We start from the raw sequence: 25,980 nt of genomic DNA, 5'->3' as shown, positions 1-25,980 counted from the left end.
CGCTGAAGGCACAGGACCGGCGGACCTGCCACAGGCATGCCGCCGAATCCGCCTTGCCAGAGGACCTCCTGCAGGTGTTGGGATAGATCTGTATAACATTATATACTAATGTTAGATGTGTAGAAAGTGTGACTAGAAAGGAGCAGTGTGACGGTGCTGCCCGTGGGAGCAAGCTGAGGTCACTCAATCAGGGTGAACTGCAAACAAAACGGGGCAGACAAACCCCAAACACTGGTGGTTATTCCAATACTTAGATTTACCAACCAGCACAAAACAGCTTCTGTAGCACCTCACTGGTCACTTAGAAGTCCAAACCACGCAGTTCCCTTAAAGTGCCCAGCCTCTGTCCAGACACACATGTCAGATATGATGATGATTCCTGAAAATCTGATCTCATTATATAAAAGAAAAGGTTCTTCCAATCTCAAAGGATCAGCCACATACCCAGGTTCAATTATAACTTAGATCTTACCCAAAATACACGCTACAGCCAATTCTTATTAACTAAGCTAAAATTTATTAAAAAAGAGAGAGAGTTTTGGTTAAAAGATCAATATACAGACAGACTTGAATTCAATTCTTGAGGTTCAGATGCACAGCAGAGATGAGCTTGTAGTTGCCAAAAGTCCTTTTAGAAATGGTCGAGAGGTTATAGTCCAATGTCCATATTCAGGGTGACTCCAGTCAGTGACTCGGGATCTCAATCCTTATGGCTTAAGGTTTCCCCCTCTTAAATCCCAAAGCAGATCTGAGATGAAGCAGGATCATGTCCCAGGGGTCTTATATATTTCCAGCAGCCTTTCAGCCTGAGAAAACAATGGGCTTAACTCCTTCTCCCAAACATCCTGGCAATTAGCACAGGGTAATTTACCCATTAAACAGTTCAGATACAGGTTAGCACAACCTTCAAAGAGACACAGAGACAATAATACTATTTCACTCAAGTATGATCATAAATGTTAATATTCCTTTTCTGATCTTTGAATTAAAACTACAGCAATAGACAAGACTTGTTTGCTGACATCACAAGCCCTGAGCAAACATCTCCCCTTCTACCTCTAACAATGCAGACTTGCATTTCAAAGCTCTATTCATTTACAGATCTTCCTAACCAGTCCTTAAGGTTCACCCATGGGTCAGGTCAGTGGGTGAGGTGAGTTAATTAACTCTTTCTGGCCCTGTCACCTTTCAATGAAATATTATATTACACTCATAACGTCACAGGAGGTCAGGAATAGGATAGCAGGGGCTGTGGGTCGGGAGTGAGGGGCACCGTCAGAGCTGGAGGGAGCGCAGGGGGCTGCGGGTCGGGAGTGAGGGGCACCGTCAGAGCTGGAGGGAGCGCAGGGGGCTGCGGGTCGGGAGTGAGGGGCACCGTCAGAGCTGGAGGGAGCGCAGGGGGCTGCGGGTCGGGAGTGAGGGGCACCGTCAGAGCTGGAGGGAGCGCAGGGGGCTGCGGGTCGGGAGTGAGGGGCACCGTCAGAGCTGGAGGGAGCGCAGGGGGCTGCGGGTCGGGAGTGAGGGGCACCAGCAGAACTGTGAGTCTGGAGGTCAGGGCTGGGATGGCAGGGGCTGCGGGTCGGGAGTGAGGGGCACCGTCAGAGCTGGAGGGAGCGCAGGGGGCTGCGGGTCGGGAGTGAGGGGCACCGTCAGAGCTGGAGGGAGCGCAGGGGGCTGCGGGTCAGGAGTGAGGGGCACCGTCAGAGCTGGAGGGAGTGCAGGGGGCTGCGGGTCGGGAGTGAGGGGCACCGTCAGAGCTGGAGGGAGCGCAGGGGGCTGCGGGTCGGGAGTGAGGGGCACCAGCAGAACTGTGAGTCTGGAGGTCAGGGCTGGGATAGCAGGGGCTGCAGGTCAGGAGTGAGGGGCACCAGCAGAGCTGTGAGTCTGGAGGTCAGGACTGGAAGGGCAGGGGCTGTGGGTCGGGAGTGAGGGGCACCGTCAGAGCTGGAGGGAGCGCACCAACACCTTCAGCTGGCACCTTTGCAGGGGAGCAGCCCAGGCCATCTGTTGCCTGGAGACAGGGTGTCGGCCATTCTCTGTGCAGATGGCATCACACAGTCCCTCTCGGGCTCTACAACAATCACATCCCCTTATCCCACCATCTAGAGCCTTGAGAAATGCATAGGGGAAACTGAGGCACACAGACAGTATTCAGAGAAAACATTAAGCACATTCCCAAATTGTAACACCTGTATACGACCAGTTACATACTTTGAAGGGTGTAAAATAATCAAATATTGTGCTAAATACAATGATACTCCAAACTGACTACCAACTTTAAGTTGCACGTTTTTCCCCTCAGGTGAGGGTTCTGGGGTGGGGCTGGGGATGAGGGGTTCACAGTGCAGGAGCGTGCTCGGTGCTGGGGGTGCAGGCTTTGGGGTGGGGCAGGGCTGAGGATGAGGAACTTGGGGTGCAGACAGGCTGCCCCAGGGCTAGGGTCAGAGAGGACTCCCCACCACCACCACTGGCAGCAGCAAGCTCCAGGGGAGGGACCCCTCCTCTCCCCCCTGCCCCCCGCAGCACACTCACTCTGCACCACAGTCACTGCACATGCTCCTAGGGCCCCTCTCAGGTCCAGAAAGCTCACTCCCCTCCCCTATGATGGGTACTGGGGGGGGGGGTTTGCCATCACAGGTGGCCTTCCGTGTTGCTGCCCCTCACCATAACTTCACTGTGGATGGGGGATGGGGCTGCCCCTTGCCCAGCATGGGGCAGAAGTGGGGTAGGCAGGGTGGTGGTCGCTATGGGGTGGGGGAGCAGGGTGTCATAAAATTCACCCAAGCCCCAGCTGCTCAGGTCTAGGAAGCCTCCCTTTCCCATCCCTCCTGTGGCGGGTGGGTTGGTGGGTGCTGGGGGAGGGGGCATTGCCTTCACATGTGGCTTCCTGCCTCCCCTGTGCAGCCTGCTGTTCCTCACTGGGGGTAGGGGATGGGGCTTTCCCGTCCCCAGCGTGGGGCAGGAGTGGGGGGGGCTGCAGGGTGGTGGCTGGGGGGGGGAACAGGGAGGGCAAGTTGGCACAAAATACACCCAAGCCCCAGCTGCTCAGGTAGGCCTATGAACCCCCTCCCCCATCTGCCCTGTGGTGGGGAGGGGCACTGCCTTCACATGTGGCTTCCTGCCTCCCTGACCCCTGCTGTAGCCTGCTGCCCCTCACCGCAGCTTCCCTGGGGGACGGTGGGAGGGGGTGGGGCTGCCCCCCCTTCCCCAGCGTTGGGCAGGAGTAGGGGCGGGGGCGGGTGCTGGGGGGGGGAATCACAGGGTCAAACATTCACGGAAGCCCCAGCAGCTGCTAAGGTGAGTGATGTCCGTCTCCTGGCAGGAAGTCCCCTTCGCGTCTCCTCCAGGTAGGGGCAGGGGAGGGGAGGGCTGCCAGGCACGGCACGGCCCCCTCCCCTCCTGAGGTGCTACAGCACCAGCAGCTTGCACTGCTGTTATGCTGTAACCCTTAGGCGGCGGCAGCAGCAGCAACAAGGCAGAGAGACGCGCGCTGCGCACTCTTTACGTACAGGCAGGGAAGCTCCAGGGCGGGGAGCGGGGGGGAAGCTCGAGCCCTGGCGGCGGCGGCGGAGGCGGCGGGGATGAGAGGCGGGGGCAGGGGGGGCGCTCCAAGCAGGGGAGAAACCTAGCTCCAAATATTGGTGGAGCAGAACCCCTGACTGTGCATATTCCTGGGGCTTTAGCCCCAGGAGCCCATATACGTTGGTGCCCATGGCCTCCACGAGTGCTGCACTCTGACCAGCTGAACCAGGCAAGCCACGGGAAGCTTCCAAGGTCTTCCCCTGGTGTGGGCTTGGATGCGAAAAGCACCTGGCCATTCATCAGCTGTTGCAAGAAGTGTGCAGAGTAGGAGTAGCGATGGGGCTGTAGCTTTCCACAGCATCTCAATTTGGGCAGCTTTCCATTCCCCTTTTCTGTGTAATGTCCCTCCCACGGGTTTCACGTGCGGAGCTGTACGACTCTGGCAGGGTGGCCATTTAGAAATCTTTTCCTTGCTTTTCTTTTTCACCTGGCCCCAGCGTTAGGACCGTTTGGGTGTTTCAGTGGGTGTGTTTTCCCATTTGGAGGCATTTGGAAGTTTGGAAGGGGAGCCGAAAGAGGCGTCTTTTTCACAAGCAAGTTGGCTTTCTGCACAGGTAGGGCCCTTGGCCGTAAAGCTTAGCTCCCTCAGTGCGTCTGCATGGGGTTCCTCCAGTGCCCCAAGAGCCCGTGCTAAACTCTCGGTGTGGGCGTTTGGCTTGCGCCAGTCAGAGTGCGGTGCCTGCGTCTTCCCAGGGCCGGCTCCCGTGAGGCGCGCATAACTTGGGAGGAAAGGGGTAGAAGAGGAAGCAAGTGAAGCTGACTTCGAGTGGTGGTGCCCCTGGGCGGAGTGGTCCTCCTGCTCCTTCCTGTCGGAGGGGTGGGATTGGGGGGGTCTGGCTGTGGGCGGTGGGAGGATGGTGTCCAGGGAAGTCCCAAAGGTCACCCTGCGCCGGCGGAGTGTGAAGCCTCTCCCCTAGGTTGGGGTGCCGAGGATTAAGCCTTCCTCTGTGGCTTGGGCTGGGGAGCGTGATCAGGCGTCGGGTCCATTTGGGTGGAGCTGGCGGCCGGCAAGAATTCGGGCCATCAGGTCAACCCCCTGTGGACAATGGGGGCGAGCCGGCAGGCCTGCGATTTTGGCTTCGCGGGCGGGCAGCTCAAGCCTGGCCTCCTATGAGCCTGGAAGGCAGCCGGCCGGGCTCACCCGTCTCGAAGTTCCTTTCAGGCAGCAGGTGGAGCGAGGTGCCCAGGGAGGGGAGCCCAAGGAAGTGTCAGGAGCTTGGTCCTGCCCGGCGCCTGCGCCCAGCAGGGCTCTTGCCAGCTCTAGGCCCACCTGGTTTTGGCCTCTGCCACCCCTAGCAGTCAGCCAGAAGAGCAGAAGCCACCCTCTCCCTCCCGGAGTGGCCAGCATGGGCTTTAACCCATGACCTTGGCGTTATTAGCACCATACTCTAACCAACTGAGCTAGCCGGCCAATGGCAAGGCCTGCCTTGCCTGACCCTTTTGGAAGGAGTCACTGGCTGGCGTGGGGAAAGATGTGGCCTCCGTTATCGAATGGATGGATCGAGACGCCACCTGCCAAGGTAGGGGAATTAGCTCAAGTGGTAGAGCGCTCGCTTTGTATGCGAGAGGCAGCGGGATCAATGCCCGCATTCTCCAGCGGCAAGGCAGCCCCAGGACCTTCTCTTGCCCTTCTTTTAGAAGCCATGGACAGTCAGCCGGCTCAGCTCCTCCAGTGGCCTCCATCCCTCTCCCTGCTTGGCCTCCCAAAAAGCCAGCCCTTGCGGAGCACAAAGCTCTTCCTCCCCGGCCCTTCTCCCCCTTGCGCTGACTGGGAGTCTGGAGACAGCTGGGGGAAGTTAGCTCAAATGGAAGAGCATGGGAGAAGTAGTCAGACCCAGACACACATTCTCCAGCCTGCTCTGCTCTGCTTTGCTCTGCTGGGCTGGGCTCTAGTGGGGGACCTGCACCTTTCTTTCTGAGCTCTCACTGGAGCACAATCCCTTTCCTCCTCCCTCCCTGCTAGTCTACGCCAAGCTCATTGGCCGGGAGGGAGAGCCACTCAAATACAGAATTACTCACATCCCAGGGGTCCCTGAAGAGAATGAGGAGCTGGGCGGGGTGGCATGCGATACCTGCTCAGCTGAGACCGTGAGACCTCGCAGCCTCCTGATCTCAGGCAGCATGGCAGCCGTGGAGCAGAGCAGAGCACGCAGACAGCTTGGAGACAGCCAAAGCGGGGAAGGGCTGCGTTGGTCTGGAAGAGGGAGTTGGTGGCTGTCTATCCTGGCGGAGGCAGGGTCGTTTTGCTGTATGCTGGGCCAGGGGCCAGGGAGCCTGCTAGAGTTGCTGAGCTGGGCCTGCTCCTGGCTTTGCTTGGGTTAGAGGAAAGTGGTGAAGATAAGAACGGCCCTCCAGGGTGAGACCGATGGTCCATCTAGGCCACTATCCCGTCTTCTGACAGTAACCGATGCCAGGCGCTTCAGAGGCAATGGCCAGAGCAGGCAATCGTCAAGTGAGCTATCCCTGCGTTGTCTTCTGAAGTTTGGTGCTTGTTTCAGGGGCTAACTCTCAGCCCAGACACACTCCAGGGAGGGAGCGTTGGTGTTTGTGCCGAGGAGCGTGGCTGGGACTCGGACCCCCTTCCCCAGCTCTGGGTAGCGCCCCCACCCCCTGCCCCCATTTCAGGCTGTGTTCTGCTTAAGGCCACAGAGCTCTTGCCTTTTTTTGCCCGGTGCCTGAGAGTCAGGCCAGCTGCAGGGAATTAGCTCAAGCGGCAGAGCGCTCGCTTTGCATGCGAGAGGTAGTGGAGGACGCTGCCCGCATTCTCCGAGCCTGTCGACTAAGGGCTCCTGATGAGCGTGGTGGACGGGAGAGTCGGCCATCTGACTTTTGGCCTTGCTGCCCGTAGCAGTCAAGCCGAAAAATCAAAAGCCATCCTCCCCAGGCCCACAGCCACCCAGGGGCTCCTCTGCACCATCTTGCATGAGCCGGTGGAAGTGGAGCCTGGAACTGAGCTGATGCGCTGAGGGTTATTTGCACTGTGCGCTTCACATGGAGGTGAAAACACGGGGCACAGATCTTTGAGCACAACCCTCATCCTGAGGAATGGTGGCGGGGGGGGGGCTGCATAAAGAGAGACCGGCTCTCCCTGGCGGGGCTGCAGTGGCTCTTCACAGGGGCAGTCCCACGGCCAATTGGTACCAGAGTTTTGCCGGCCTCCTTTCGTGGGCTGACCTGGCTCCTCTCTCTTTAGGGAGACTGGTGACCCCAAACTTTCCAGAAACCATCATAGCGAGGCCAACCTGAGCACAGACACCTGCTCAGCACCCCGGGTTGCAGCCCTGAAACCTGGCAATCAGCTACGCCCAGCTGCCCACCCAACAAGTGTTACACGCAGGAGCCTTCGTGCCCCGCGTGTTCAGGTCCCTCCCAGCACCAGCTTTAAACTCCGCTGCTCAGTTCTAAGCTTTGGCCACACGGGGGCAGCCTGGAGCTCAGCCAACGCCTCCCGTTGCTGGTTGCATTTCCCACTCCTCGTGGCAGGTTCACACCCCGCAGGCAGATCTCTGAATCGGAGCCGAACAGTTCCCCAAATCCAGCGCTTTAGCAGCAGCTTTGCTAGGAAAGCGCTGACGTCCCCAAGGAAAGTAAGAGCCAGAGCGCTGTGTCCAGGATCTTCTATTGGGCCCCTCACCGTGGTGTCTGTCAGGCGCAAGGAGAAACCAGGGAAATGTTTTCATGGCGTTTAAGGGCAGAAGGGGCCAGAATTACACCATGTAATAACACAGAATTACACCATGGCACATATTGATCCCACAGACCTTAGATAGATCAAAGCGTTTCAGCCCTCAGGAAGGAGGCTAAACTGGGTGCCAGAGGCAGTGAACCAGGGCCCCCCAAGGCAATGGCAGGGAGCTGACGAGGTGAAATATGCCCAGATGATCCCAGCAGGTGACCCACCCCCATGCTGCAGAGCTGGGAGTCCCTGTTCCTCCTGCCCTTAAGAATCTCTGGTGGTAAGTGGGTCCCCCCCAGTTCCCCAGATAAGAATCCTCCATGTGGTTTCCCTGGCTTCACCTCCAGATAAGAACATTGTGTGGAGGGGGCGGGAGGCAGGTTGTCTGGCAGATCTGTAAAGGGGAATTGTGTCTCCCTGTCTGGCCCAGGCTCCTGGGAGGAAGTGATCTCAGTGTGTCTGGCTGTCTCCATTCCTCCCACCCATAAGAATCCCTGGTGTGTGGGTGCACCCTAGACCATTAAGGATCTCTGGGGGGCGGGTGTCTCTCTCCCCTAGTCAGGATCTCTGGGGCGTGCCTGTATAAAAAGAGACTTTGACTCACCCAGGCTGGGCTGCCATCATGGAACAGACCAGGTGCTTCTGTGGAGGGTTTACGTTCCTTCAAGGCCGTGATCTCAGTGTGTGTGGGTGTCCCTGTCCCTTCAACCCTTAACAATCCCCGGTGCGTGGGTGCACCGGGCCCCATTACAATCCCCTCTGTCTTACTCCCCATGAGGGATCTGGTGGATGTCGGTGTTCCCCATGTTACTGGGGGTGTCTGGTGCCCCTGTCCCTCCTGGTTAATAGTGGAGTGTGTGGGTGACCCCCCGCCCGTTAAGGATCCGTGTTGTGTGGATGCCCCCGTTCTTCTCATTAAGAATGGTGCAACGGAGCATAAGGGTGTGTCCCCCACCCCATGAACTAGCTCCCGTGTGTGGTTCCCCTGACCCCATCCAGGATCTGTGGTGTGTGGGTGTCGCTGTTTCTATTTTCAAGATCTGTGTTGCAGGGGGCGTCCCCCCCCCCAAGTCAGAATCCCCATCCTGTGGGTGCTCCCATCCCCCCAGCCAGGCTCTGCGGGGTAGGGGTGTCTATGCATCCGAAGAAGTGAGCTGCAGCTCACGAAAGCTCATGCTAAAATAAATTTGTTAGTCTTTAAGGTGCCACAAGTACTCCTGTTCTTCTTGCGGATATAGAGTAACACGGCTGCTACTCTGAAACTTGTAAAAAGAGACCGTGTCTCACTGTCTTGCCCAGGCTATGCTGCAGGGGCTATTCACAGGTGTGATCCCACTACTGATCAGCACAGGAGTTTTGACCTGCTCCGTTTCCGACCTGGGCCGGTTCACCCCTCTTTAGGCAACCTGGGGACCCCAAGCTTCCCCGGGATCACCATATTGATGCTGAACTTAGTGCGGACACCTGATCAGCACAGCCCCTTACAGCCCAGAACTCCTGAGCTCAAGTAATCTGCTGGCCTCAGCCTCCCCAGGAGCTGGGATGACAGGAACCAGCCACAGAGCCCGGCTTGTTTTGTGGCCTGGCAGCTGGAGCTTTAAACTCTGCTTGTGAGCTCTGTGCCTTGGCCAGACGGGGACAGCCTGGGACTGGGAAATGCTCCTGCTTCCCCCGCCCCCATCTCATGTCGAGCTGCAGGTGCCGCTGTCCTGCCAGGTAAGATCCCGGCTGTTTCGGTGCCCCCTTCCCCCGCCCAGGTGTCCGGGTACCTCTGCCCCCCATACAGAATCCTGGCTGTGTGGGTGTCCGTCCCTCTGCAGAGGATCCCGGAGTGTGGATGCCCTTGTCCCCCCCCCCAACATCCTGGGTGTGTGGGTGCCACTCTCCCCCCCCCCCGTAGATCTCTGGTGGGTGGGTCCCCAGGGTGTGAGCGCTTCCATCCCCCGATACAGGCTGGGGGGGGGGGTATAACTGGCTCTCCCTGTCCTGCCCAGGCGGTGCTACAGCAGCTGTTCACAGGAGCAGCAACCCCACTGTCAACCTGCAGCTTTAACCTGCTCCAGGGGTGACCTGCTTCACCCTCCTGTGGGAGCCCGGGGACCCCGAACTGCCCAGAATCACCTGATTGATGCCGAGCTTAGCACAGACACCGGCTCAGCATGGCAGGGAGCTGCCCTGAGCCCTGACAATCAGCTTCCCTCCGCCTCCTGCTGCACAGCGAGGGTCCCACGCGAGAGGCTTTGGGCCCAGTTTGTTCAGGAGCGTCCCAGGCTCCAGCTGTAAACTCTGCTGGTCAGTTCTGAACTTTGGCCACACGGGGGCGGCACTAACGGTCCCATCTAAACGCTGTTTGCGTTCGACCCTTCGGATCGCAGATTGTAACCCGCGGGCAGATCTCTGAGTGCAGCCAAATCCCTCCCCAAACTGAACATTGAAGCAGCAGCTCCCATTGGAAAGATCAGGATTTTTGCCTTTAAAAACAAGGGAAATGTCTCCAGCGAGAGACTGAAAAAGCTCAACTGATTTCATTGACTCCATGAATGTTCCTCTGTGTCCCCCTAGGAGTCACGCCCCACATTTTGGGAACCACTGAACCCTACTCACTAATCAGCGGCTAGTGATGCCAAAGCCCAGGGAAAGGGAGAACAAGTGCGGGGCCCCCAGCACTGGAACCATGTGAAGGGGCTGCAGGAGAGGGGCTATGGCTGGTGGCCCAGGGAGTTAAGGGCAAAGGGGGCACAGGAGGGGGCAGGAGTTAGGGGTGAAGGAGGCACAAGGGTTGGGAGTGCAGGAGCTAGCAGTAAAGGGGGAGTGGGGATCATTCAGGGGCAATGGGGAAGTGCCAAAGTACAAGCTTTGCCCAGGGCACCATTTCCCCTAATGCTGGTCTGAGCAAACAATTGGAAATGACCCTTCAGTGAGACCAGAACCATCGTGTAGAAAAGCCCCTTTGTTAAGTGGTGGTGGCTGAGGGCTGAGGGAGATGGGTTAGAAAGCAACGGGCGTCTTTCTGTGGAGGTTTGATTCTTGCCTGCTAGGCAAGGCTCGTGTGTGGTGTCTCCATGGCTGCACTTTCCGTCTCTGATCTGCCACAGGGAGCCAAGTCTAGACATATTCAGAGGCTCTATGCCAGCGTTTCTCAAACTTCCTTTCACTGTAACCCCCTTCTGCCAAAAAAACGTACTACATGGCCATGGATAGAGGGACCAAGCCCCTCCACACTGGGCACAGGCAGAAGAGACAAAGCCTGAGCCCTGCCCCAGTTAGGGGAGGGCAAAACCAGAGCTTGAGGGATTCAGCCCTGGGTGGTGGGGCTCAGACTTTTGGCTTCAGCCCCAGGCCCCAATAAGTCTAATGCCAGCCCTGGCAACCCCATTAAATCAGAGTCACATCCCACTTTGGGGTCCTGACCCACAGCTTGAGAACCACTGCTCTATGCTGAGGGGAGAGAGTTTTCCTGTGGGTGCAGTTAAGCCACTTTGCAAGAGGTGGCAGCTATGTCAGTGGGAGAAGCTATATCGGTGGGTGTGCAAGCTGTGGTGTTTACCACATTTAAGAAGTTTAATCAAACCCCATTTTTAAAACCACCTGTGGTCTGGAAATGGCAAAGGAGCTCGATGAAGCAGGGTTTGTCCTTCAAAGTCTTGGAAATCACGATTCCCTATTCAGGTCATTGTGGGGGTATAGCTCAGTGGTAGAGTGCTTGATTGCAGCTCAAGTGATCTTCAAGAGGTCAGATTAGATGCTCTAATGGTCTCTTCTGGCCATAAAGTTGACTAATTTCTGAAAAACTGAGTGTAGCATTGGGAGCAGCGTCCGATGTTTTCCTGTCTAGCCAGCTTGCTTCCTAGAACGAACGCTCCTTGAATGGGGTGATCCACAGGGAGTAGCTTAAACCTCCAAAGTGCCTGGCCAGGGGCAGGACATTAGCACAGCAAGGGAGGGGTGTGGCAGTGACATCACAAAGGCCTTTTGCAGGACCTCAGACTATTGGTCAAAGGTGGTGGGGAGGTGGTGACCTCACAGAGAGATGCTGACATCAGCCAGGCAGGACAGGGGCGAGGGGCCAGGGAAACCTCAGAGACCCCTGTGGCTTTGCTTCAGCAAGTCTCCTTCTCCAGGTTTCTCTTTGAGGACTGAGAGAGTATTCGGGTTCACGTACGTGAGAGCCAGGAGGAGCCTCTTTTGAGTTTTCTCCTTCCCTTTTCCTGATTTTACTAGAAAACAACCATCCCTGTTTAGAAGGTAAGAGCCTCCTCGAGGTTTGAAACCTGTTCAGTCTGGTCCATCTGGTGACAGTTGAATTTTAGACATGGAAAACACTAGCTTAAGAGGCAGAATTTTATTCCGCACCTGGGATTTTGTCCCTTAGAACCACTGGGGTCATTAGGGTTTGTCCTTTTTGTTTCACCTTTTCCTCCATCCATCCCTTCCTCCTTTCTCTTTGTCTCTTGCTTCTTTTGTCCTTTCACCTGTTCTCGTCCCAACACCAGGAGCTGTGTGTGTGTGTGTGTGTGTGTGTGTGTGTGTGTGTGTGTGTGTGTTGCAGGGGAGTGCTCTGCATCTCCCACTGTGGGAGGTCCACCCAAAATGTGGGGCTGAAATAGTGCTCGGGCAGTGATCCCCATCAGTGACCTGGGCCATCCTTTGGGCTCTCTGGTGAGAACCCTCAGCCTCCCGTCCTCAGTCTCTACCCTGATTGGCTGAGCAGGGGGTTATTGACAGGGAGGATACTCGGGTCCTTGTTGTTCTCTTTTAAGCCCAAGGAAATAAGTCATAACCTGTTATATGTTTGACAAATTTTGCTGCTTCGCTGCATTAATGGTCTCTGAGCAGTTCATGATTCTCTCTAACATTGCAGTTCTCCTCAAATACTTGCTGAATAATTACTGTGCACTGTTGTTGGTCTGGAGCTCATCTGAGAGCACTTTAATCAGGTCATTCCATGTGTGAAATTCAAGGTCTGATGGTTAGTTTGAAAATCAGGGCTCTTAGGTCCTATTCCCAACTCTGCCACTGGCTGGCTGTGTGACCTAAGACAAGTCAATTCTCCTTTCTCAGCCTTAACTTCTCCCTCTTTCAAGAAGGGATAATAATGATCCGCTCCTACCTACCTCACGGTGGGTGGAGGATTGGGATCCACTGGAGAGTGTCACTAGGAGTATCAGAGGGGTAGCCGTGTTAGTCTGGATCTGTAAAAGCAGCAAAGAGTCCTGTGGCACCTTATAGACTAACAGACGTATTGGAGCATGAGCTACTGCACATGGCTAAGCAAACAGAACAAACCCCCAATCCCCCCTGTGCTTTGGGAGCCAGGTTTGTGGTGGGAATTCTGTAGTTCAGATGACTTCAAGCCTGGACATTGTGATTCTTTACCAGTTTCTCTGGCATTGGGGCAGTTTTGTGCTCACAGCTGTGATGGCCGAGTGGTTAAGGCGTTGGAGTTGAAATCCAATAGGGTTCCCCTGCACAGGTTTGAATCCTGCTCACAGCGAGGCCTGTGTTTTAGCCAGTCTCTCACCCGGGCAACACCTCTGTACAACCCCCTGAGACACTCTCAATTCTATCCCCACCCCAAGTAAATCCTGTTCTGCTCCTTTCCTAGACATCCCTGGGACACCCCCTCACACTGTGTCCCTGAGGGGTCAGGCAAACTCTCAGCACCTGTAGCCTCTGCCACTCACCTGGTGCCCCATATATCAGCCATAGCCCTGGTTCTGCTCCTCTCTCTAGAGTGCGAAAGGAGCTGAGTCAGCGACTCCATGGGAGCTACGGGGCTGCAGAACCAACAGAGAAAAAATAGGTGCTCAGCACCCACTGGCAGCCAGCTCTGCCCCACCCCCCTACTACAGGCCTTGCTGACAAGCTCCTCCTCTTCCCCTTCAGCCCCTCCCACCTGCCAGTGATCAGCTGTTCAGTGGGGTGCAGGAGGCGCTGGGCGGGGAGAGGAAAGAGCAGAGACAGGAAGAGGTGGGAGCTTGGGGGAAGGGGTGGAGTGGGGTCAGGGCCTGGGGAGGAAAGCGGGGGAGTTGTTCTGGGCCGGCCCTGAAGGGAAGCACCGACTATCACAGTGACAATACAACTGACCAGCCTTGCGGGGGAGGCTGAGGGAGATCCGGACTCACCAGGTCTCTTCTCTCCCCCACGGTGAGCCAGACACTGCTCTCTCCTGGCTCTCACTCTAGCAGCTGGACGCCAAGGAGCCATTTCCCCACAGGAAGTGCATTGAGTGCCCCTGTGGTGCTGGGGGGCTGGTGCTGCTGCTGCCTGTGGGGCTGGCAGGGGGCCGATGTCTGCACAGACTCTCAGCTGCCAGGCCGGAGGGGGCACTTGGGACCTTACCAGACTGGCTCAGTGAAGACGGGGGGCTGACAGAGCAATACAGACGCTCTCCAGAGCACGGAGCAGCAGCCGCCCATGCAGCCAGGCAATGAGCATTTCCCACAGCCTGGAGCCCAGGGGGAGGCGGCAGCTGCTGTTCCAGCTCCTCGGGGACAGGCCCTGTCAGCCAACAGCCACTTCTTACTGACCACAGCTAAGGGTGTGGGGTTCCTCCGGTGGGGGTGTGGAGCAGCCGTTCGTTTTCCTGTTCTTTTTGTGTGCAACTGCTGACAAAAACATCCTGGACAAAGAAGCAACAGGCCAAAATACTACCATGTATCTGCCAAAGTATTTCAGCTGGGAGAGTGTTAGACTGAAGATCTAGAAGTCCTTGGCTCAATTCCAGGCTTTGGCAGGCCCTTTCATCTCTCTTTGTGCAGGGGTGGCTTGTTTTCTGGGAGCACAGCAGTGTCTGCACCCAAGCTGAGTTCCTGAGCTTGTGCTCTGCAGTAGGAAAACATAGAATGGGCTTCTGCCCCTAGTTGGCCCACCTGACCTTTAACAAGGAGAGATGGGAGCTGTCTTTCCCAAAGACGGCAGGGAGAGAGTGAGGAAGGGCAGCCCTCAGGAATGGTGCCAGAGGGCTGCTGGGCAGTGACAGGCAGGGATTGGGGATGGAAGCTCCTCTACGCAGCTGAGCAAGGGCAGTACCAGGGAAGGGGCATCTGTAAAAGTGATCCAGCAACACCTCTCCTCCTCTGGGCACCTAGAGCAGAGGCGGCTGAGAAGGGAAGGCTTAAAAGCCACAGAGCAACTGAGGTCAGGGCCAGAGAAGGGCAGGACCATGCCTATGTGTGGCCTTCAGACAGGCACAAAAACTCCCAGCCAGGCTGCTCCCTGCTATGCCAAACTCCCACTTTCTTTGGCAAGCCAGGAAGGGCAAAGCCTAGACTGGAAGCACCTGGGGCTCATGTCCCAGCCTTTGTGATGCCCACCCCCCAACTCCTTCCCGGGGCTCTAGCTGAAGCCAGAGCATTGGCCGGAGCGGCCAAGAAGAGGTTCCAGCCCTGCAAGGAGCAGGACGTTCAGCACAACGGTAAAATTGCAGAAACACAACCACCAAAGGACTTAAACCCTCAATCTTCTGATCCACACTCAGATGCCTTATCCATTAGGCCACATGGTAACATGAGAAAAACCACTCCAAGCACTTCTTTGGAAAAGGCGACATTGTGTTTCTCAGGTCATCTGCTGAGGGGGGCCGAGACTCTCTGGGCACAAGAAGTCGAGTTCCCAGCGACACGTGAGACTTAATTCTATGGAGCCGGGTGCAGGGTTTTGGCAGGGAGGCTCAGGCATGGGGGACTGGGGTGCAGCGGACGGACCGGCTGTCTAGGTGTGGAGATTTAGTCGCACTGAGGCACAGGAGGGAGGAGGAGGAGGAATCCTGCTGACAGGCAGTGGCTGTGCAGAAAAAGAGGAGGGGTTCCTGGGACTTTTTTTGCCTCTCTTTTGCCTGCCTGCTCGCTCTTGTGCTGAATGGTGAAGATGGTCTCAACAAGCCCAGGTAGCTCAACTGGTAGCCCATCAGACTCTTAATCTGAGGGTCCAGGGTTCAAGCCCCTGTCTAGGTGCTCAGCTTTTAAGTTACCTTGTGTGCCAGGAGCCAAATTATTCCTGGTGCTGTCCACCTGCCACATGCGGATTCCCAGAAGCTGTGGCCATTTCCTGGAAAGGTTCCTTCCCTCAGGAATCAGGAGAAAGGCCACATCCACAGGAGCAGGCCTAGAACAGGCAGTGTCTGGCTGGCAGGAAGCGCTGTGGGGGCAGGTGCTGAGAAAGCCCAGAGGGGGAGCAGCAGAGATGAGGGGAAGAGAGACAGAGAAGCAATGAGGACAGAGCACAAGTGTACAGGGGCATCTGGTCTGGCTATTGTGGGGAACTTATCTGGTTTATACATGACCCTGGTGCTGCAATTGGCTGGCGGAAGGATCTGAGTCCCCACCCCCTTACCCAGAGGCTGCCTGACCCCAAGGAGGCTCTTTCTACTCTCCTGTGTGGCAGAGTCCTTGTAACCCCAACAAGGCTGGGCCCAGGAATCCTGGGGGGGTTTGATGACCCCCAATCTTGTCATGATCACTTGAACAGGGCTACAGTGTCCCCACTCTGGGCACTTCCTTGACCCACTCCTCATTGCATGTGCTTCAAGCAAACACCATTTATTACCCAGCAATCAATGTAAAACACAAGGAAAGATGGGAAAGGAAAACACGTCACCCTGTTCTGTGGCGCAGGGAGATCACAACCAGCGTCTCTGGAGGGTCAGGGCAGGTCACGGTCTCTCCCTCACATGTCCCAGGCCTCCTCCCCAGGCCCTGGCTGTGCTGCAGGGACACCACGGGCTGGACACTTGCTCTGGCAGTGGCCACACGCTCTAGGTGACAGGCCCCTTGTTCCCAGTGTCAGCCCCCATGTAGGGAATATGATCCCCCCACCCCCAAAAGTCTGGCCTGCAAGATCTCTTGACAGGTGGCATCTCCTTGCACTGGGCCTTCTGCCCAGGGCCCCCCTCGCTCTCCCACGCTGCTCACTGCACCCACCTCCAGCCCCAGTGCTGCTGCGGCTCTGCCTCCAGCTCCCTGGGCTGCTCCTCTGGCTCCGCTTGCTGCAGCTCTTCTCCCAGCACAGATCTGCTCCCTGGGCAGCTTCTACGGCTCGTGCTGCTGCGGCTCGGCTCCCAGCACAGATCTGCTCTGGTTCTCCCCAGCTGGTGCAGCTCTGCTCCCCGGCTCTTCTCGGGCTCCTGCTCTCTCCTTAGCTCCGCCCCACTCTGGCCCGGGCAGTTCCAGCTCCCACGGAGGACGGGACCCCCTGGCCTGGTGACTCCCTCATTGCACTGCCTGGCCTGTCAGTGCGGCTAACTTGGAGCTTTGGCCTCTCCCCATTGCCCCTGGGGTCTGTCAGTCTCAGGGGCCTGATTTCCCATTGGCCCTTCCCCCTTCTATTGGTGCTGGGAACTAGCCAACCAACCCCCCCACTAAGTTTTAGTAAGGGGCCAACAGTCCCTTACACAAGCCGGCCCCATGTGGGTCACCGATGTGCAGAGAAGGCAGCACGAGCTGGTCCCATGGTGTAACGGGCAGCACTCAGGACTCTGAGTTCAGATCTCAGTGGGACCTTATGTTGGCTTGTGGTAAAGCGCAGGAGCTCACAGTGCTCAACTTCCTTGTCTCCAGCTGTGCACGAGCCAATCTTTCCTCCCCAGCTGGGTGACTTGCCCACTGGAGCCAGGTCTTGGGTTGTGATGGCCAAAACTGGTTGGGGCTCTAGAACTTGTGACCCTGATGCCTGTGGTTTGACTAGGTGGTTGGGATTCTTGCTGCTTCACATGAGGCCCACAAGTTTGGCCATTTTGCTTGCAGCCACATTACCTCTTGTCCACATGGCACTTGAAGAAAGGAGTGCCAGGGCCAGGCTTCATAGTCAGGGCTAGGCAGGAGGGAGGCAGAGTCCCAGGCTGGAGAACAGCACCTCTCCTCCTCTGGGCACCTAGAGCAGAGGCGGCTGGTGCTGACAGCTCCAAGGGAAGGCTTAAAAGCTACAGAGCAACCGAGGTCAGGGCCAGAGGAGGGGAGGACCATGCCTATGCATGGACAGCAGACGGCCACAAAGACACCTGGCCAGCCTGCTCCCTGGTACGACAAACCCCCACTGAAGATGTGCTTAATCCACTTGCTGATCAGGAGGAAAACCTGTCAAAATCTATGTGTGAGGAGAACTCGCTTGGCTTGGAAGGAGCGAGGAAAAAGAGTGAGTGAAAAAAATAACCAGCGAGAGAGAGAGAGAGTGAAAAGAACGTGAAAGGCAGAGAAAGAAATAAGGGAGAGAAAAAAACATTAGAAAAAGAAGGAAAGAAAGGAAGAGCGTGAAAGGTAGAGGGGAAAAAAGAAAGCAAGAACATACAAGCTAGAGAAGGAAAGGAATGAAAAAGAACGGATGAACCACAAGCGCTAGTTGAAGATGGAATGGGAGAGTCAGAGAAAGGACAGACTGACCTGTTAAGTAAGGTTGCACCCCAGAGTCTCCATGTTGGGGGCACAGGCCTCCCATTTCCGTCCTGGCCCTGCTTGGGGGGACCATCCACAGGTGCCTATTGGAACCCCCATGCTGCGAGGAGGGGACAAGCCCCCCCCATACCCTCCCCTTGGGACACGGGCTCTCCCCAGTCATGACTCCCTTCCCGCATGCTCTGGGCACAAGAAGTCGAGTTCCCAGCGAGGTGTGAGACAATTCTCTGGAGCCAGGTACAGGACTTTGGCAGGGAGGCTCAGGCATGAGGGATTGGGGTGCAGCGGACGGACTGGCTGTCTAGGTGCTTAGATTTGGTCTCACTGAGGAGAAGGAGGAATCCTGCTGATAGGCAGTGGCTGTGGAGAAAAAGTGGGATGTCCAGGCTGCTCCGGTCTCCTTCTTCCAGCTCCTCATCTGGCTGGGCTGCTCCACCGGCCTGGACAAGTCCCCTGCATGCACAGCAAATAGCCCAAGAGCCATTTCTGCCCAAACCTGTGCTGGGGGGTGAGCGTCTGTCTTCCCTGTCCCATCCGCGCTAGAGCAGACCACTAGATTGAGAGAGACAGTCAACAACTATTAAGGCTAAGATTATATAAAGGGGGTCACAGAATCTGTGACTGTCAGAGATCTCAGTGACATTTTCCACCTCAGCCCTGGGGCAGCAAGACTGGAGCTGTCGGCCGGTGGGGGCCTCACAGCTATCAGCCACCAGTGTCGGAAGGGGCTCCCACAGGCCCATGCCACCACGGATGGACCCCACAGCTCTCAGCTGCTGTGGGTGGATCCCAGAGCTCCCAGCCACCACATGTGACAGGGGAACCCTGGAGCTCCCAGTCGGGTGACCAGGTTATAAAGTCCGGTCAGCCATGCTGCGGGGCTCAGGCAGGCTGGTCCCTACGTGTCCTAGGGCACCGCGCTGCACCCTGGAAGTGGCCAGTAGGTCCCCCCTGCTGCACCGCTGACCAGGAGCCACCCGAGGTAAGTCTGCACCCCAACCCCTTGCTCCAGCCCTGAACCCCCCCAAACCCAGAGCCCCCTCTTGCACCCCAGAGCCCTCACCCCTCTGCACTTCAACCTCCTGCCCCAGCCCAGAGCTTCCTCCCACACCTGGAACCCATCATCCCTGCCCCCACCCGAGAGCCATCATCCCGTCCTGGACCCCGACCCCCTGCCTCAACCCACAGCCCCCTCCTGCACTCTGAATCCCTCGGCCCCACCCTGCAGCCTGGAGCCCCCTCCTCCACCCCAAACCCCTCATCTCCCCACAGCTCCCACAGGCAGACCCTGGAGCTCCCAGCAGCCATGGGTGGCCGGGGAGCCCCCACAGCCCCACCCCACTGCCTATGGACCCTGCAGCTCCTACGAGTGGACCCCAGAGCTCCCAGCCGCTGTGAGCGGACCCAGGATTTCCCAACAGGCCTTGATGGCGGGAGGACCCTGCAGCCCCACGTCATTGCTCACAGACCCTGCAGCGCCGAAGCCCCGGGAGCTCCCGGCCGCCCCAGGCAGGAGAGGAGCCCCCAGCGCTCAGACACCACAGGCAGAGCCCGGAGCTCCCAGTCACCGGGGGGGTGAGGAGAAGCCGCAGCTCCCAGCCGCTGCGGGCGGACGCCAGAGCCCCCAGCTGCCATCGGGACCCCGCGGCCCCCGGCCGCCCCGGGCAGGACCCGTCACCCCGCGTCCGGCAGGAAACAGCCGCGCGCCGAAGCGCCTCGCGCCCTGTGACCCCCCCCGGTGCTGCGGCTTCTCGCCAGGCGGGAGGCGGCGCCGCTGCTGCGGTCTCGGTTCCTCCGCCCAGCAGCGGGACCCGGCCCCGCGCAGCCTCGCGCCGCTTCTCGCGGGCGGCGCTGAGCTCTGAGCGCACAAGTCCCTGGCGGCTCCGCCCCGCATCGCTGTCAGACAACGTCACCAATGGGAGATGAGCCTGTCAGAAACGTCAGTTGGGGAGGGCCCAATGGGAGACCAGCTTTCAGAGACCCGCCCCACGCAAGGGCCAATGGGTGATTAGCTGTCAAAAAACACTAGGCAGGGTGGCACCAGCCAACCAGGAACCACCCCTCATCTCAAGCCCCCAAACAGCCCCCCCACCCCCCACCTGTCCTATGCCCCACAGCAGCAGCCAGCACCTGGTGGCTCGTGTCACACCCCACAGCAACCCCCAAAGCAGAGTCTCAATTCCTCTCCCCCACCACTGCTCTTCATTAGGTAACAAAAACCTCACCAAAAAAGAAAGGAAACACTTTCTACTTCCTACAACCAAGCTTCTCCCGCAGCCCCTTCCCCATGTCTGGCCACACGCTCCCAGCTCAGGGTGACCACACACCCCGTCGGGGCAGGCTCTGCTCAGCCCGGCTCCCCACAGCCTGCACTAAACATGTGGGTCCCAACCCCAAAACTTACTCATATTTTACCCCAATGGCCCCAAACTGCCGCTTTTAATATATGCAAATAAGGTGCTGCCACACTCAGGCCACACCCGAGCTCTGCCGTGGAGCCACCCAGCAGAGAACCAGGTGATATTTAAATTAGCCAGGACGCCGCTCAGTCATTGCCCTCTGCTCCCAACAGGTGGCGCCGGAGAGCTCCGAGCTCGCTCAATTCCCTTTCTCGCGTCGGCTTCAGCCCCCGGGTTACAAACGCACCAACCGGGGAGCAGGAGTGTGGGGCTGCTCCAGGGTGACCAGATGTCCCATGTTTAAAGGGACAGGCAGGTCCGGGAGGACTTTTTCTTATATAGGAGTCTATTACCCCCCCACCCCTGTCCCGTTTTCCACAGTTTCTTCAAGGTCACACTATGAGGCTGCTCTGCGGGGACGGACTTGCACACTTGGGAGCCAACAGCCGGATCTGCCTGCCTGGGAAGCTGAGTCCCTCCAGAGGCGCTTGGGAAGCCAAAGGGGCCGTGGGTGAGTTTGTGATGAGGTGAGTGTGAAGTGTGGAAGTGGGAGGGTGACAAGAGGAGGTTTTGAGAGGAAGAAAGGTGCTGCTGAGCTGGTAGGTGAGGGCAAGGTCCCAGGCGGGTGTTGTGTGAGGAGCGGTGTAGGCCCCGAAAGGCGTCCTGCTGGGCAAGGGCAGGTGAGGAGGGCCAGGGCTTTTCCCAGGGCTGTTGCTGCGGCCAAAGCCTTTGGGAAGCAGAAGAGGGCCAGGGGTGTTGTTGCCTGATGGGGCCCATGCGACGGTGTAGGTGTACGCTGACCAAGGCTGGTCTGTGGGAGCTGGGTCCACTCAGCGTGCCCCTTTCCTCATTAGTATAGTGGTGAGTATCCCCGCCTGTCACGCGGGAGACCGGGGTTCGATTCCCCAATGGGGAGGGTGACCCCTTTTGAAGGGGGGACAAAGAAATCCCTGGCCTGCCCACCACATGCCTTGCATTCTCCTTCGACGGCCACTTCCCTTCGCACCCCGCACTGATGGCTTTCACCTCCAGAAAGACAATTACCTCGCAAGGAAACGCTCGCCCTAGCCAAAGCCTCCCCCGGGGCCTGCACGTGGGGGCACGTTTCAGAGCGGCAAAGGGAAATAGGCTAACCAGGGCCATGAGGACAATGGCCCAGAGAAACGGGGAGGGACTTGGTCCAGGGGTGGAGGAAGACAGAAAAAGGGACAGGCATGGGATTGGCTTCCTCTCTTTTTTCCTTTGCTCAGCATTTGACCTGTGACTGTAATGGGGAGACTTGAGAAATACCTGTGGCCGCCGGCGAGGTAGGTGGCCGCCCCGAGAGCGCGGAGCTGAGCATTTTCTGCTGGGCTGCTGCCTGCGCCCCCAGCACCTGGCCGTGATCGTATAGTGGTTAGTACTCTGTGCCGTGGCCACAGCAACCTCGGTTCGAATGCGGCTCACAGCATTACTTTTTGGTGGGGAGGGGCTATCCTGCAGCATGCCTCGTGGCTCAGTCTGATGGCATCCGTTTGCAAAGAGAGCCATCGGCCGGTCCTTAGTTTCTGCTTGGTAAAGGCAAGTCAGTGGGGTCCATCGGTCAGAAAAAGAGTCCCAGGACTTCTTGCTGGTCGCCAGGGTCCAAAAGCAGCGCATTCCCTCCTGGAAAGGGCTGTGTTTGGAATGTCCATCCAGTGCGCGTTGAAGGAAAGGATCTGCGTGCCTGGGAAGCTGCGTCCCTCCAGAGGCGCTTGAGAAGCCAAAGGGGCCGTGGGTGAGTTTGTGATGAGGTGAGTGTGAAGTGTGGAAGGGGGAGGGTGTCAAGAGGAGGTTTTGAGAGGAAAAAAGGTGCTGCTGAGCTGGTAGGTGAGGGCAAGGTCCCAGGCGGGTGTTGTGTGAGGAGCTGTGTAGGCCCGAAAAGGCGTCTGGCTGGGCCAGGGCTTTTCCCAGGGCTGTTGCTGCGGCCAAAGCCTTTGGGAAGCAGAAGAGGGCCAGGGGTGGTGTTGCCTGCTGGGGCCCATGCGACGGTGTAGGTGTACACTGACCATAGCTGGTCTCTGGGAGCTGGGGTCCTTCCATGTGCCCCTTTCCTCGTTAGTATAGTGGTGAGTATCCCCGCCTGTCATGCGGGAGACTGGGGTTCGATTCCCCAACGGGGAGGGTGTCTCCTTTTCAAGGGGGGAACAAAGAAATCCCTGGTCTGCCTACCACATGCCTTGCATTCTCCTTCTATGGCCATTTCCCTTCGCACCCCGAACTGATGACTTTCGCCTCCAGAGAGACAATTACCTCGCAAGGACAGGCTGGCCCTAGCGAAAGCCTCTCCCTGGCCTTCCGCCCCCGGGCCCAGCTTCGGGGCCTGCACGTGGGGGCACGTTTCAGAGCGGCAAAGGGAAATAGGCTGGCGAGGGGCATGAGGACAATGGCCCAGACAAACGGGAAGGGACTTGGTCCAGGGGTGGAGGAAGACAGAAAAAGGGACAGGCATGGGATCGGCTTCCTCTATTTTTCCTTTTCTCAGCATTTGACCTGTGACTGTGTAGCCTGATTTGGGGAGGGTTAGTAGGGACAGTGGATTTTATCCACTTAATTTAGTTTTATTTAATAATTAATTTTCTAATTCATTAATAATATTAATAATAATTAATAGATATTAATAATATGGGTATGGCTCGCCAATATGTGTGATCAGAAGATAAAGTTCGTCTTGAATCAGGCTTCACAGAATTTATACAAGGAGATTGGGATATATCTGACAGGAAATTACACTGAGACAAAATTAGTCAATTAAGACCTTTTATTTAAAATCAATAAAACAAGAAGTAAATGTAAAATGTTAAAAGCAGTTTGAGATTACAAAGTTAGAAATATCACAGTTCTAAATGCACTCAGCAGCAAATAGCACTAGAGTGAATTTCACACCTCTGATAGAGGAAGTATAGTTATGAGTTTTAGCCCTCTATAAACTAAATGCTTAGAGGTGAAGCAGAAATAAGAATTTGTTCATACTTACAACTGTGAAAAGAATTAATACTACGACTTAGTATTGACAGCTTTCGTAGGAGAAAGAGGCTTCGAAGTAGGTTGAGACGATGGAGAATTGAAAGATGGTATTGCCTGCCTAATGGTGGATTGTCACCCTTTTTATAGGGAGAAATCCTTCCTCCTATGCCCAAATTTGTCTTTCCCCCATGGAAAGGTGAGGGTACCTGTTTTCATAGGCTGACCTTTTGTGTACGTATTAATGACAGCTATGTACGTATCTTGTGGTGTACGTGTTAGATTTGTGGGCAGAAATACCCTCCTTTTCACCCTAACTAGGTGAAAGGTTAGCAGACATTCAAAAAGTCCCTAGACAATTTGCGTAGGTTTGTCTCCTACTGTTACTTTTCTGAGTAAGGGTCTTAAAGGTTGCTTTCAGCGTCACAGAGGAAATTGGCCAGGATGTCTGGCCTAGAAGTTTCTAGGTATCTTGCATTACAGCTATTGCAAATAATTCTATTAATCTATGCAGCCTACACACTTTTATCAAAAAGACATTTTATACTGACCAACAGATTAATCCTCAGGGCTACACGCCCCCCTTTGACGGGGTGGTTTCCATAAAGAAACCCCGTCACCTAGGACTTAATATCTGTGGGGCCCTTTTTAGTTTCATACCTGGGCGAATTTTGGTATGTATCAGGAATGGGCACCATGTATATATATTCATCTTTATCCCCAGATGGTGCTCGTCTGTGCATTTGTTTAGGTGATTGTCTGGGTGTCTGTCTAGGTCTCTGCCTAGTTTTTGGCTTGGGTTTGTTGCGTTTATACAGCATATAACCTAAAATAAGGAAATTAATCCCAATCCCAATTCCTTGGATAATTATCCATACTTCTAATCTGAAATTTTCTCTAAAAGTTGTTGCAGGCTCATTCCCTTCATTCATTAATTGGGTAATAATTTGTTGGGCTTCATCCATATTATTAGTAATTTGAATGAGGCGAGTCTCCTTACGAGTCATTAAGGATTTCAGTTGCAACCCTAATGGTGGAATATAAGCCAGAAAAGTAGGTGTGCTTTGAATAGTTAAATTCTGGTAATCAGGGTTAGACTGAATAATGGTAATGTTCTCAAAAATAGGAATAGGGGAAATAACTTGATTTCCTATTACCGTGGGTTGCTTTGGGGTAAAACAGAAATTTGGCTCTGTGACAGGACACTCCAAGGGACCATACTGGTACCTCTTTTGGTTGGTAACCACACATAATTGGTTCCTTCCAGCATAGGTCATCCTCTCCATCGGAGTCTTCCATGTGGTCAGCCTCACCAGGCATGACGATGATGAATTCTGTGCTTTCTCTCCCTGTAGTCCACACAAAACAGTGTCTGTTTCAAACACATTACACCTACAGATATACTGGGGTCCTTTTTCAGAACAACAGGCCATCTGTGGTACCTTCCAAGTCTGAGTTGGAGTGTGATAGACTACCAGGGGAGGTGCATTAACGCGTTTCCTGTAGATGTCATCTTCGAGGTGACCTATAGAATGGATAGCAGCCAATTGCCTGTACACATCTTTGTCTGGGTCAAACACTGGTAACGAGACCGTGAATGAAACATACAAAGACCGTGCCATCATACAATCTTTTGTAAGAGAACAACTGTCTCGGTTGGGGTGAGGTGTCACAGATCCTATCTCTCTCATAGCACCCACTGACAAATGCTGGCATGCATCCAAACAAGTGGATCTTTCCTTTCCCAGCTTTTGAAAACATTTAGGACAATACCAACTCATTAGTTGTTCATCCTTAATTAAGTCAGGGACTTCTCTTAGTTTTAAGGATCGTAATGCATCAGTAATTGTGCTTACAACATATTCCCCATATGCAGAACATATAATTTCTTTCCCCAAATGCTGATCTCTTTTCTGATCATTGTTTAAAGCAATTAACTGGTTAATTTTCTGTTGAGTTTCATTAAACAATTGGGTTATATCATGCATATTATAAACAGTAAATCGTTCTTCCTGTGCCAATCCCTTTATTCCCTGTAACATTGGATTGACTACTCGGTTAGCTTCCTCTTTTAACACATAATCTATATGCTTGCGGATTTTTCCAACCACTAGAGGGTAGTGCAGTTACTTCCACCAATTGATATTCAAAAGTAACATCCTCCCCCCGAATTCCCTTAACTTGTTGAATCGGGTTGTTGACCAGTTCTGGATTAAGTATAATAGTCCGTTCCTTCTTTGTTGGTATGTTCTGTTGCTTGGGCTCAGACAACTGAGTACAATCTGGTCGTCTGGTTTCCTGGGGTTGCAATAGTTCAGTTTCAGACTTAAGATTTTGGCATAGTCCTACCCTTAGAGCAACAATAAGGGTGTAATAAGTCAAAAATGTCAATGTCAATTTCAGGGTTGCAAACTGCTGGGATCCAGTTGTTGCGATTTCGTCTGATCACTTAAGTCCTGAGGAGGAAGTTGTTCCTGCGACCTGGACGATCGATACAGCTTTAACTGGTTAGCATGATAAATCTTGTCTCTATTATGCTTTCCTCCTGTTATTCTGATCTTGTATACTGCTGAACTGAGTTTATCAATGATTTGGAAAGGTCCAATCCATCGATTACACAACCCATGTTCTGGTGACTTATATGACAATAACATTACTTGATCTCCTACCTCCCAAGTATTCTCTCTCTGGTTTTTGTCAAAGTAAGCCTTTGCCTTACGTCTGGATTTTCCCAATTTAGCAGCTACCTGCAAGTGAATGTGATTTAAATGTTTTTGCAGATTTTGCAGGTAGGTATCCATTTTTATTCCCTCTAATTGAGTGCCACTAGCTTGCCAAATTAAATGTTCTGGTAATCTCATTGTTCGGCCTGTCATCACTTCAAAAGGTGTTTTATCAGTAGATGCAGCCGGTGTCGCCCTTAATGCCATCAAAATTAAAGGCATGAGGGTGT

The 25,980-nt window shown here is 55.2% G+C and overlaps 4 non-coding genes across 4 annotated transcripts; 3 read left to right on the top strand and 1 right to left on the bottom strand.

Annotated features, from left to right (window-relative positions):
• Positions 1 to 4,920: 4,920 nt before the first annotated feature.
• On the bottom strand, positions 4,921 to 4,993 carry TRNAI-AAU. Its single transcript has one exon. It is a non-coding gene; the product is annotated as a tRNA-Ile (tRNA).
• Positions 4,994 to 12,670: 7,677 nt separating this feature from the next.
• Positions 12,671 to 12,752, top strand: TRNAS-UGA. Its single transcript has one exon. It is a non-coding gene; the product is annotated as a tRNA-Ser (tRNA).
• An 8,137-nt stretch (positions 12,753 to 20,889) lies between these two features.
• TRNAD-GUC lies at positions 20,890 to 20,961 on the top strand. The gene has a single exon. It is a non-coding gene; the product is annotated as a tRNA-Asp (tRNA).
• A 1,154-nt stretch (positions 20,962 to 22,115) lies between these two features.
• Positions 22,116 to 22,187, top strand: TRNAD-GUC. Its single transcript has one exon. It is a non-coding gene; the product is annotated as a tRNA-Asp (tRNA).
• Positions 22,188 to 25,980: the final 3,793 nt, after the last annotated feature.

This window comes from Mauremys mutica, unplaced genomic scaffold (genome assembly GCF_020497125.1).
Source record: "Mauremys mutica isolate MM-2020 ecotype Southern unplaced genomic scaffold, ASM2049712v1 Super-Scaffold_100342, whole genome shotgun sequence".
NCBI classification, from domain to species: domain Eukaryota; kingdom Metazoa; phylum Chordata; order Testudines; family Geoemydidae; genus Mauremys; species Mauremys mutica.
This window is presented reverse-complemented; position numbering and strand designations above follow the sequence as displayed.